This window comes from Adiantum capillus-veneris, chromosome 5, assembly GCF_014529385.1.
Source record: "Adiantum capillus-veneris isolate H3 chromosome 5, ASM1452938v2, whole genome shotgun sequence".
NCBI lineage: Eukaryota > Viridiplantae > Streptophyta > Polypodiopsida > Polypodiales > Pteridaceae > Adiantum > Adiantum capillus-veneris.
The window spans coordinates 82,090,389-82,102,921 of NC_140935.1; the positions used below are offsets into that span (position 1 = coordinate 82,090,389).

Genomic DNA, 12,533 nt, shown 5'->3' on the forward strand with positions numbered 1-12,533 from the left:
TTGAACTTATTAATCTAAAATTGCAAATACTTTTTTAGTCTTCCAGTATGTCTCTCATCTCAGTATACTATTTCGGTTCAGTTAAATATTTCAGTTCAGTCAGTTCTCTATTCTAGTTTCACTAACTGAACTGACGACCTAACCAGTAGCTTTAAATTCTAACACTGGAATCAGCTATCTGAAGAGATCAGCTCCAATTCCACACCTATAGGGCTTCACACTTGAAAAGGTTGCTACCTGGCATGGAGGAACCTAGTTGGCTCTTTGAATGTTCAATTGGCCTTGAGCCTTGAGCATGTGTGTGGGTAGGGCAGATTTAGACAATACAAGCAAGAGTATGGAAAATGATCAACTGACTTGCTGGTCCTACTTTAAGTGCTACTCAATTTTTGATTGATTGTCAAGTTTGAATTATTAAGGCGTTTGTGATTTTTTCACGTCTTTAGAAAGCTTGGTCAATCTCTACATTCTAGTTATGTATACTTCGTATTTGTAAGCTGGCTTCTTTATGTTGATGAGCTCATGAGATAAATGAACCTTGATTGAGTTTTTGTTTTGTTTTGCATGAGTGGTAAATTGTAAGGACAACCCTAGTTTGATGATTGCTTTTGAATTGCAGCAGCCATTTAAAGAGGTGGAAGAATAGGTGTAATGAAAGCACCTTTGTGTAATATCTTTGATTGTAAGATCTGTTACATTTGCAAAGCATTTGTACATCATTGCTCCTTTTGTTTTACTCGCACATATATGGAGTTTGAAGTCCCTAATAACTTCAAAGATTATGTATGCATTTCCAAGCTTGCAGGTAGTGTAAATAATTCAAGAAATGAGAAGCTATTTTGATGGAACTTTGTATTTCCATCCACTTGTGAGAGCTTTAGTGTTAGATACTAAATGTAACCATGAATGTTGTACCATTTGCATCGTCTTGGTTCGATAGTGATTTTCTAGTTATATAAATATAAATATAAATATATAAAAGGCTATAAGGTAGGCCCTACCTCTGGATCATCTTTCTTTTTGAAAGATATTTTCTTTTTGGTAACGTCCATCAAGCCATGCAATGTAAGAGTGAGGCCAGGTGTCCTAGTCACATTGCTTAAAAAAGCTCATTATCTTGGCTTTGATCTTAAAAGTCAAGCTAATGATATTATTGGAATTTTGGCCAAAATTTAAGGTATTACGTGGATTAATAATTGAAATGCCCATATTTTAATCTTGAAAATTAATGGTCAATGAAAATGATGTCAAGATTTTTAATTTTCGATAGAGAAATTTACACTTTAAAAATCAGGCATTGGTGAGACACCTTCTTAACATGAAAAGTTGATTGTAGGCGAAGAGAATGGACTTGATACTTTAATTAAGAGCTACTTTAAGAAGCATCAAGAAATTTACAATTATGGGATGCTTGGGGATTTGTCAAATGGAAAGTAGCTACGTGGATCAACTTACGTGCACATAACTATTACCATGTGAGAATGTTTTCTCATGTGTGAAATATAGAATATAAATATAGTATTGAGTTTCACTCTTGTGAATCGCAATAAACAATGTGAGAAAAAAAGTCACTGTTGTTTTCTCACCTTGCTTTTTCGCACTTGTGAAAAATTTCTCACAATTTTTATATCATGAGAGGTTTTTTCCTTCTATATTTCATAGTTGTGATGTGTGAAATGTTATGTCAAAGATGTCTTTTTTTCTTGTGAGAATCGTGTATGTGAAAGATGTCTTTTTCTACTATGGACTCAATGAAGAAGGTGGGACATGATACCTTATATGGTTGTGGTATCGGTGGCTGGTCAGACACATGGTAGAGGCTCTCGGCGTAGGTGTGCAGGTCCTCTATGGGAGTAGAAGGTCGAAGCTCCTTGATCCTATGCCAAGCTGTGGCAGCATCTTGGCTCATAAGTAGAAAATAGAGATCCCAGTACTTAGCCTCCTCGTATGCCCGCCATTTGTGGTTGTGGATTAGGGACAGTGGGAAGTATGTGTGGGCTCCTCCAACTGGCCACTGTGGTTGTGTGGTATGGTGAAGGAGGTCTTAGTGGATTCTTGTATGGGATACAGGTTGCTTAGTATTGTCAACCATTCTATACCTTTTATTGTTACCTTTTTATATCATCTTACTTTGCCCTCGTGCGCAGGAGGTTTTCCCCTTTGTATATTTGAAAGCGGTTTTGTCTTCAGACCCCCACCCCCCCCCCCCCCCCCCCTCTCTTTTCTTTCTTCCTTCCACACATCGTACCCTTCCCCTTCTCTTGCATGTTGTGGCCTTCATTTCTTCGCCTTTATTTTTCTTGTTTTTCTCTGTGCTTTACATTTTGTGTTTTTCCCCTTTGTTTCTTCCTATGGTGTGCTTGTTCCCGTTGGTGCAGCCAAAGTTGGTCCGCGCTATAAAGTTTGTTGTGCAGTGCAAAGGGTGCTAACAGGTGCATGGTAGAGGGCTGAAGCCAGTGTGGGAGACCTCAACAGGACAGTGGAAACGGAAATGCATGTTTAAAGTGTTTTTTTAGGCCATGGGGCCTTCGAAGTGGGCTGATTGGGACTGCAAGTCAAAGTGTTCGAGATGCGTGGAATGTGCCCCAAAATGTGGTGTTCAAGATGCTCTAGAAGCTCGTCCAGACGGCTCGTCAAACGGGGCTTCGGTGTGAAAGATATGCCAGTCCGAAGATGGAAGGCTTCGCAGGTCCCGACGGGCAGAGCAGGTACAGACAGGTGGCCAAAACTAGGAAGTGGATACACATGTAAAGCTCAAGTTGTGGAGCATGCCGGTCTTTTCGGTTTGCCATTCGGAGTTCAGACGGGCAAGTTATGGCCGGAATAATATTTGCCGGGGTCGGATACTTGCTCATCGAGCCACATTGGGAAACGTGCCATTTGGTGTTTTCTCGAGCTTGCCAAGTGTCTAGTGGGTAGCATGCAGCATGTGACGCTAGTCGAAGTTGACGGCACCTGAATCGGAGTCCGGAGCATGGAGATATGCTTGGCCGAGGTCGATAGTTCATAGGGAATGTGGATGATCGGATGCTTTTCCCGATGTTTGGGACACGCTGTTTGAGGCTATCGAGGCATCATGATGTGGAGCCGATAGGTGGATCTCCCATGTGACATGATCGAAGAGTTGATGGGGAAACCCGAACACATGGAGCACCGACGACACGTGAATCAAATGCTTAAACTTTCTTTGTTTTGTACAGTTAAAAGGTAAGTGGTGGCTTAACTCCAAGGTTTAACAAAAAAGAATATGGTGATGAACTTCAAGGCTAATTTTAAAAAGGGAATCTGAGTGAGAAGAGAAGAAAGCCCAAGGCACCATTAGCGGCGGGGCTGGGGCTCAAAAAAGAAGTTTTTTTTTCCTCCTAAACAAAACCTAAGAGGCCAAGAGAAGGGGCAGCGGGCTTCGAAAAAGAGGAAGAGGGTTTTCTTTTTGCTGAGGAAGAGGGAATTAAGGAAGGAGGAAGGAGATCCTCATACGCTCGCGCTCGGCGGTCAAAGCCGACATGCGTTGTTCGCGAAGCAGCTCAAGAGGGCGAGTGCTCTGTTGAAGAGGGAGCCAACGAGAGCTGTCAAGAGAAAACATTGCTGCGAAAGTGAAGCGAGAGGTGAATTTTACTGTCGAGGTTTGTGTCGACGGGTTTGGTCTCGAGGGATGTGTGTGCCTCTCTACAAGGATGTGTGATGGCCATGGTGCGACCTAGAGCAGGCCATATGGTTGTTTTACATGGCGTTTTTTTTCTTTCAAGGAGAAGCTGTCATTGCCGATTTTTGTTGTTGTCTCTCCCCCCTTTCTTCTTTGCTCGTCTCCAGGGTGTGTGGTGCCAGTGTGTGCGTCCCCGGGCCCCCTGTGTGTGTGAGAGAGAAAGAGAGAGAGGTGTCGAGTTGTGGAAGAGCTGGAAGAGGCCAATATCGGTGTGGTCGCTCTCTGAGGATTGTGTAGGTTGTGTGTACGTTGGGCGAAGTGCAGGCAAGGCCCTGCTCGTGTGAATCGTCTTTTTTGAAGGTGTTTTCGAGAGGACAGGGGTGCTGTGAATACCTTGAGCTATATAGAGGCCATTGCGTGTGTGTCGGGTGTGTTTCCCATTCCCCCTCTCCATCTTCTGGTGTCCGCACGAAGGAGCGCACTGATGCTCCTAGTTGAAGTCAAAGCGATGATTTTGGTGATGCCAAAGGTGCGGCCTTTGAAGAGGAGGTGCTGTTAGAGAAGTAATGGCTTGGACGGGATTTCCCATTTTCACTGGGGTCGAAGATGCAAGAATCTTGCTCCAAGACTATGGATAGTCCGTGCTGGAAAGTGGTTTGTCGACAGAAGATGGTGCGGTACAGGTGTTTTCACTGCTGGTTCGTGGTAAAGCAAGGCATGGTTCGATGGCCTGCCTAATGAGGAAAAGGTGGATCATGAAGCACTGGAAGTGGCTTTTCGAAGCAAATATGGAGCAGATGCACAACTAGATGAAGTAAAGAGAAAGCTGGACAGGTTAAAACAGAGCTTGGAAGCGGATTTTCAAGCATTCCTATGGGAGTTTGAAGCCCTTTGGGGGAAATTGATCCAAGGTAACTGCTGTTGAGAATGTTGGGTTTTTAAAATTGAGCAAGTTTTTGGATTGCTTGCATGAGGAAGTGCGTGATAAGGTGGAGATTGATGGCCCGGTGTCATACAAAGAGGCTGTAGCTCTAGCAAGAGGGCGGACCAAAAAGATGTTGAAGAAGCGCGAAGCGAGGCAGGGTTTGCAAGGCTCTGTGATGCCAAGACAGTGTGATGCGGTGGTAACCGAGCCAAGGATGGTGCAAACAGAAGTGCATGTGCGAGAAGAACCAAGGGTTCTTTGGCTACAGAGAGACAGGGTGGTTCCTATGCCAAGGATGCCAGTTAGAGCGGCTTTAATTATGGAAGATATGCAGGTGGTTCCCGATCAGGCAAAGGATGTGCTGCCAAGTCAAGGTATGGCGGTTCAAGCTCCATCGAGTGGTGGTAAAGGTCAAAGAGTGTGGTTTGCAGATGACGTTGAAGCAATGAAGCTAGGGGAGATTCCTGAGCTTGAGACAGAGGAAAAGACTAGGTCAAGTGATAGTAGCTCTATGGACGCTGACACGAGTTGGGAGACCGAGTCCTCTCAGTCAAGGTATGATGAGTTTGATCTCTTGCAAGTGGGTGGAGATACAGTGAATGTGTGCGAGGAGCAAGGAGCAGTGCATACCGTTATGCTTGGTGGAGACCAGATGGAGGATCTTGAGGCTACAGGTGGTGATATGCAGGTGAAGGTGATGTGCGGTGCCGTGCTAATGGCCATGTTGGTTAAGACGGCAGTGGAGTGTGCCATAGTGGTACAACAGGTGTAAAACTTTGCCAAAAGGGATGGAGCAACCTTGCCTATGGGAGAAGATGAGGATAATGCGATAGAGAACGAATTTCTCTCTTCCTTGATGGAGCATGATGCAGTAGAGGAGATGCTTGAAGGGCAGATAATAGAAGCCGACAGGCAGGTGGTGTTGGTAGACCTTGAAGGGCCGATTGATGAGGGAGATCTTGATGATGTTGGGATTGAGTGCATGATAGGTATGAAGGCGAGTGTGGAGTCAAAGATAGATGTGCTTCCTATGCAGCAAGTGCACTCTATGGTGGTAGAGAATACAAATTCCCAGATTGTGTCCGAGCTTTCTAAAGGGATTTGTGAATGGTGGTTGATGGGTATGTTGATAAAAGCGGCTGTGCAGTATGCTGTTGAGCAGGTACAGGATCTGCTAGACGAGGATCTAGCTTTACATGGATGGGAGGGTGGATCAGGTACATCGCAAGTGTTGATTGAACAGGATGATGAGCACTAGGGTGCTCTATTTGGTGTTCTTGGAGATGCTTGGTTGCGAGTGGGTAGTTTGTCAAGGAGTGCTTGGAGTAATAGAAGTATGCTACTGGCGGTTTGGGTATGCAATTGGCTATGTACCCTGGTATCGCATTATACAAGGGTGTTACAAGTGGGTGGAAGAGACCAATGTAAGGTGTTTGACCCAGGCGGTTGATGACACATAAAGCAAAGGGTTGGGCAACCCGCATGAACAAAGGCAGCAGGTAGCAGATGCCAGGTTTTGTACATATGTTAGGTGGTTTTGTGGTGTGTTGAGAGGTTGTTTTGGTGTGGCAGTTTTTTAGTAGTGCAATAAGCCTGTTTGTGGTTGAACATAAATGTTCAACAAGGGGGTGGGTATTGATGGTGCAGCCAAAGTTGGTCCGCGCTATAAAGTGTGTTGTGCAGTGAAAAGGGTGCTAACAAGTGCATGGTAGAGGGCTAAAGCCAATGTGGGAGACCTCAGCAGGATAGTGGCAACGAAAATGCATGCTTAAAGTGTTTTTTTAGGCCATGGGGCCTTCGAAGTGGGCTGATTAGGACTGCAAGTCAAAGTGTTCGAGATACGTGGAATGTGCCCCGAAATGTGGTGTTCAAGATGCTCTAGAAGCTCGGCCAGACGGCTCGTCAAACGGGGCTTCGGTGTGAAAGATATACCAGTCTGAAGATGGAAGTCTTCGCAGGTCCCGATGGGCAGAGCAGGTACAGACAAGTGGCCAAAACTGGGATAAGTGGATACACACGTAAAGCTCAAGTTGTGGGGCATGCCGATCTTTTCGGTTTGCCATTCGGAGCTCAGACGGGCAAGTTATGGCCTGAGGAATATTTGCCCGAGGTCAGATACGTGCTCACCGAGCCACATTGGGAAACGCGCCATTTGGTGTTTTCTCGAGCTTGCCAGGTGTCTAGTGGGTAGCATGCAGCATGTGACGCTAGTCGAAGTCGACGGCACCTGAATCGGAGTCCGGAGCATGGAGATATGCTTGGCCGAGGTCAGCAGTTCGTAGGGAACGTGGATGATCGAATGCTTTTCCCGATGTTTGGGACACGCTGTTTGAGGCTGTTGAGGCATCATGGTGCGGAGCTGACAGGTGGATCTCCCATGTGACATGGTCGAAGAGCTGATGGGCGAGCCCGAACACATGGAGCACCGACGGCATGTGAATCAAATGCTTAAACTTTCTTTGTTTTGTAAAGTTAAAAGGTAAGTGGTGGCTTGACTCCAAGGTTTAACAAAAAAGAATATGGTGATGAACTTCAAGGCTAATTTAAACAAGGTGAGGAATCACGAGGGCCTGCCAATGGAAGGATTTGTGCAGGTGTTGTCAAGAAGTAGCAAGAGGGTGTATTGGAATGTGTTTTTGGAGTTTAGTGGAAGTAGTAAATAAATAATGGAGTGATCTGACCAAAATGAGAAGTTAGTGCCTGTTGTTATGTCAGTGAAGGAGTTTGTAGTCCAAATGTGGTCCAAAGTTGAATTGTAGATTGTTGTGTTGTGGGTTATATGTTGTCATGTTGTGTGTGGAGAGAAGGTTAGAAATAGCAAGGAATTCAAGTGTTTGGTATTTAGCATTGATGTTGAAGTCCCCGAGTAAAATGGTAGGGGTGTGTTGGAGGCGAGGTGTGAGTAGTGTGGTCAATGTTTACAAGAGCGAGGGAAGTGGACTTGAGGGTCTGCGATATAATGTTATCAGGGTTATTGGTGGACCATGTGGTTATCAAGAGGTGTTGCAAGTGCCTTCCAAAGAAACCGCATACATTTCCACTTGTCTTTCAAGTTCAACATATGCAAAAGAAACATGTTACGATCGCCTCAATAATCATCGACCTACCGGTCTCCATGTGCAAGCCTTCCACGCTAAGGAGTTATTTCCCTTATTTTCGGAATAAACCAACATCGTACACCCCTACTTATACTATATTATATTTGGCTCATCATACATTTTATTCATTAATCCTATAGATTCCCCAAAGATCCCCCCACTCGTCAAAGCCCTCCATGCTGTTGTACCCAGTCACAACTTCCCCCACAGAATGAATCAAAACGTTAGTGGGCTCTTCAATAACATTTAGCTGCATTCTATATAGTTGGCGGAAAGAGACCTCACTAGCAGACACACTTTGTAGCCCCTGAAAAATGTTTGACATTTTTCGTTGACCTCCTCTCAACGGGTTGAGCTTGCGACCATTTGATGCATGTGTGAAACCCATTTGACAAAGGCAGTGATCCTATGTTGGTACCACTATGCAGTCATGCTCAGCAGCTCATGGCATACCCTCCCACTTCCTATCGTCGGGCATTGGGCCTCGCATAGTTATTGATCAACGATGAACCAAAAGACTGGCACTTCAAGGGAGAATTTGAGTTCTCACCTAATGCATCATGCACCTTTGATCCAACCCCTTCTCAGAATAATGATCTAAGAGTGTGGGTTTGACTAAGAGTGTCAATTGATGCTTCACATTCTCTTTGCCTCAGTGACCTAGGAGTGGCAGATGTTGCATCAAGTGCTTGTTCCAATGGTGACCTGTGTCTTGGAGATGACTGCAGAGAATATAGACAATTCGTTAAAGTCAAAAACTTGGCAAGCATCTTGCATTGTCTTACATATCCCTCTTTACAGATAGGAGGCTTGTCCTTGTCAGCTCTGAGGCACTTGCAAAATACTTCAAGGGAGGGCTGCCAGTTCCAACTTTGTACTTCTTTCCTGTATATGGGGGACTTAGAAACAACCCGTCGTCTCCTTGGTGAGCTCTCAACAGGTCTAGGAAGACACCCACAATCTCCAAAGAACTCATGCAACCTGTTGGAAACTTTTGGAGTAGATGCAAAGTGATGGTGCAACTTTGGGTGGCATACCCAAGCAATTTTGCACATACTCTTCCACCTTTTTGGGTATGACATAGGTAGGTGTCTAGGTTGAACCACAACTTGTGGCTCAGCAATGGCAAGATCCTTCAAGGTGGGCTTAGCAACGCGTGTGCCCACATCTAGAATGTGTGTCTTGACATGCAGATGAGTTTTCAAGTCATTGAATGTTGCATCTCCGGGGTCAGTATGGTGATTCAGAGTCTTACCAGAAGACCTTGCTGTGTCGAGTAGCGCATCCACATCCTTGATGGCTGAGATAGCGGAGCATGACTTGGTGTCAGCTGGATTATAGTTGCTCAGGGTAATCGAGTGGCCAAATTAGCCTCTTATGATCCATATGCACTACCACCTACTTGCTTTTCATTAAACTCAATTACAAGCATAGACACATGCATAATGCCTCTCTCTCTCTCTCTCTCTCTCTCTCTCTCTCTCATGTAGAGAGGCCTTTCCCATGCACAATCCATAGCTTTGAATCGAGGAAGGGCTCAGAGCAGATGCCAACGAGGGAGAGGGGGCAACCCTTGACACGAAGAAGAAGGCACATATCAGCATACTTTTTTCCTTTTTCGCAACACTTTAAAAAGATTCGTGCTCAGCCCCAGAAGCTTTAATTCTTTCCTTCATGGTCATGGTTCCTTGTGGTATTGTTCCCTAGTGCATAATTGATGCCCCCACAAGATTGCATCTGCTACCTACTACAAACATTACCAATTGGTTTGGTCAAGCTTCCTACAGCTTGGAACGTGCATCTTCCTCAGAGCATTGAAGATGAGCCACAAAGTGTTGCAGACACTCTTCAAGCTATGTTTTGTTTAGACCCTAGGAAGACCCCAAAAAACCAGCTTCATGAAGACCTTGATCTAATCAATCTACTTAGTCTGCTCCTTGCTTGAAGACTGTGCTTGGCTCATGTGCCTTGAAACACTACATCAGCTTCTCTGCCCGTGTTTTTGCTGCCTCTTCTACTTCATTCCACTCACCATGAACTCGTGCAAGTAGGAGCCGATTGCTAGCACCGACTTAGGCAGACTCTTATTCCAACTCGCATAATGTGTTAAGGATCGGTCCTACCAAACTTTCCAGCATATTCACCAACCCTACTCGCAAGTTGAAGAAGAACTAAAGCCAAAGCTTGGAAGAAGCACACCAGCAGCAAGAGGTATAGCAACTGCATTATATGCTAAAGCCCATCCAAGGTTCTGTTTTACCTTTTGAATTCTCGCTCGTGACAAGTCAACGGCTTCTACAACCTACAACGGCATATGATCAATTTCATTTTGATTAGCTTTGAAGAAGGTCAATAAAGGCAGTGTTTGCACAAAATATGTAGTCCAAGCAAAAGAAAAAAAATTTTTGATGAGGTCAATCCATTAAAAGAGCTTCCATCTAACACAGCCGCTGCTAAATTTGACTTACTGTGCACTTTATCTATAATACGTGTCAGAGACACAAAAGGAAATAAAGAGGCAAGAAACTAGAGATGCCTTGATGAAAGAAGGATTTTTCAAGAGACAACTCCATGGAGCAACTTATAACAACATAGACATGTCCTTTTGTTCAGAAGTAATTTTTATGCATGTGAGCCTATGCAAACAATCACACATTGATAACCAAGATACGACATGCAGATAAGTATGTATACAAGTATGTAATGCACACATCTGAGTGAAAAATAAATATCATTTATAATTAGACAGTATCATAAAATGTCACACCCAAAAACAATGTTCCAACCTCAAAGCAATCATCTTTTCATGTTGCCTACATTAGACCAACCTGTGACGAAGAGTTTCCAAGAAGGATTGCAGATGCAGCATCCGATGCAGCATTCTCACTCTTTTGCATTTTCAGAGCCATACAACATCAGCAGCAGCAAGAGTAGGGGCATCATTCACGCCATCTCCCACCTTCACACAAGAACACAGGTCCTCTTTGACACCTTTTACAGAAGCATGCTTTGTGCTTTGAGTTAAGAAAAAAGTAAATGAATACTATTGCAATAGAAATGGAAGCACACGAGTGGAGAACTCTGGGGCTGCTTAGCTCACTCAGCATGCAAAAAGATTGGTACTTCATATGCCTTTATGGCACTGAAGGAGATTATAATAAAAAGTCAAATTAACTAAATCCTCTCATTGTGGGAATGTCAATTATCAACCATACAAGTTTAGTGGCATGGTAAGGCTTACTTTCTCTTTCAAGCCAATCGATTCCTTCTATGCCACATAATCAGCAACTTGAAACAAAAGAACCCATATAGAGTACCATGTCTCACAGCATTCAATTAGTAACTTCACTTGTGCAGCTCACAATCTAACTTGACTCAACTTCTGAACATTTGCTAGAAGTAATAAACAACTAACGATAGCAACATATAAGCCTCTGAGCCATACACACACATACTCCTAGCAGAAACTGCCATGCATACCATTGCAACTGAAAATCCTTGCTTTTGTGAAGACTTTATGAAATCGGCCTTATCCTTGGGCTTTAAACCTGCATGTGAACTTCGTATTCCAACACTCCCAGCGATACTTGCAACTGCCTCTTCCCTGTCACCAGAAAGCACTATAGCCTCTATATTCATTTCCTGTAATCTGAAAAAGAAAACACATACTGATAAAGATCACCATTTGTGAAAGTTTGAGAGAGCACAGATCATATTTCCTTTCAAGCTTATTCAGGACAGACCTCGAGACAGTTTGCTTCGCATCCTCTCGAAGAGTGTCTGTCACAGCAATTGCTCCTATGACACCAACACCCTCCATGCCCAGAAAAACTATGCTCTTAGACTGCCTAATAGACTCAGGGCGAAGTTTTGCAGCCAAAACTTCATTTAACCGGGCCTCCAAGTCATGCTAAGGCTAGGGAAATAGAAAACATCTGACAAGCAAACCAGGTTGAAGAACTCATGCTAAGGGGGGAGGAAGAGAAACGATCTGACAGGCAGAGCCTGGGTTTCAAATTAGTATCTTTTTCTGCGATGATAATCAACATATTGAAGGTATTAATGCATACGAAGGAAATCGACACCATTGTTGAGTAGCCTTCGTGTTGGCAGATTGACAAAGACCATTGGCGCAGAGTCGATGGAGAGGGAGGAAGATAAGAGGTTGGCAACGAGGTAGGAGGTAGGGCAATAAACTTGCAGGAAGCAGACATTGTCGAATAGTTGGCCCCATTTTTTTAGCAGAGAAAATTTAGGAAAGCGATCGAAATCTAAGGGCAAGCTATCAGATACGGCTATTAATTGTCGTCTGTGGCATGCCTCCTCACCCAAAGTGACCATGGAAGCCATCTTGCATGGGGTGCCCATGCTCTGTTGGCCTACTTTATCGAATGTCAAAAAGTTTGCTTTACTTCCAGTCTAGTCTGTGAGAAAGGGCGGTGTAGAGGAGTGAGATGGAGAGCATCATCTTGCAGTAAACGCAAGGTGATGATGACGATCGCCTTTGCCACAACATCCTGTTGTTTGAAGGAAGCATGCCACCAAGCACTGTGCCCCCTTACTCACTAAGCATCCGACCTCAATAAATTCAGGGTAATCAGAGGAAGATGAAAGGTTCTGTAAAGGTAGCTTGCCAGGAGAAGAGGGCTAGCTCAACGACTCATCTCGACAGAGAAATGGGTGGAGCTGAGCCTGCGATGATACTTCAAATTGCGAGCGTAAGAAGATGAAGCAGGGTGTGGAAAAGTGTCGGTATCTTCATACTCCACACATCTTGTCCACAGTACAGGTCTTTTCCACCAACTCTGCACCTTTCGTCCTCTCTTTCAAAGGCTATAAAAACGTGCCCTAAATTTTAGCCGTCTAT

At 44.3% G+C, this 12,533-nt stretch overlaps 1 pseudogene across 1 annotated transcript; it reads right to left on the reverse strand.

The window, feature by feature from the left end:
- Window positions 1-8,389: 8,389 nt before the first annotated feature.
- On the reverse strand, window positions 8,390-12,034 carry LOC147457605 (copper-transporting ATPase PAA2, chloroplastic-like; annotated as a pseudogene). Its single transcript, XR_015188254.1, has 5 exons — window positions 11,792-12,034; window positions 11,410-11,576; window positions 11,147-11,315; window positions 10,495-10,625; window positions 8,390-9,968 (listed from the first exon to the last, which is right to left on the reverse strand). The product of XR_015188254.1 is annotated as a copper-transporting ATPase PAA2, chloroplastic-like (transcript).
- Between the last annotated feature and the right edge of the window lie 499 nt (window positions 12,035-12,533).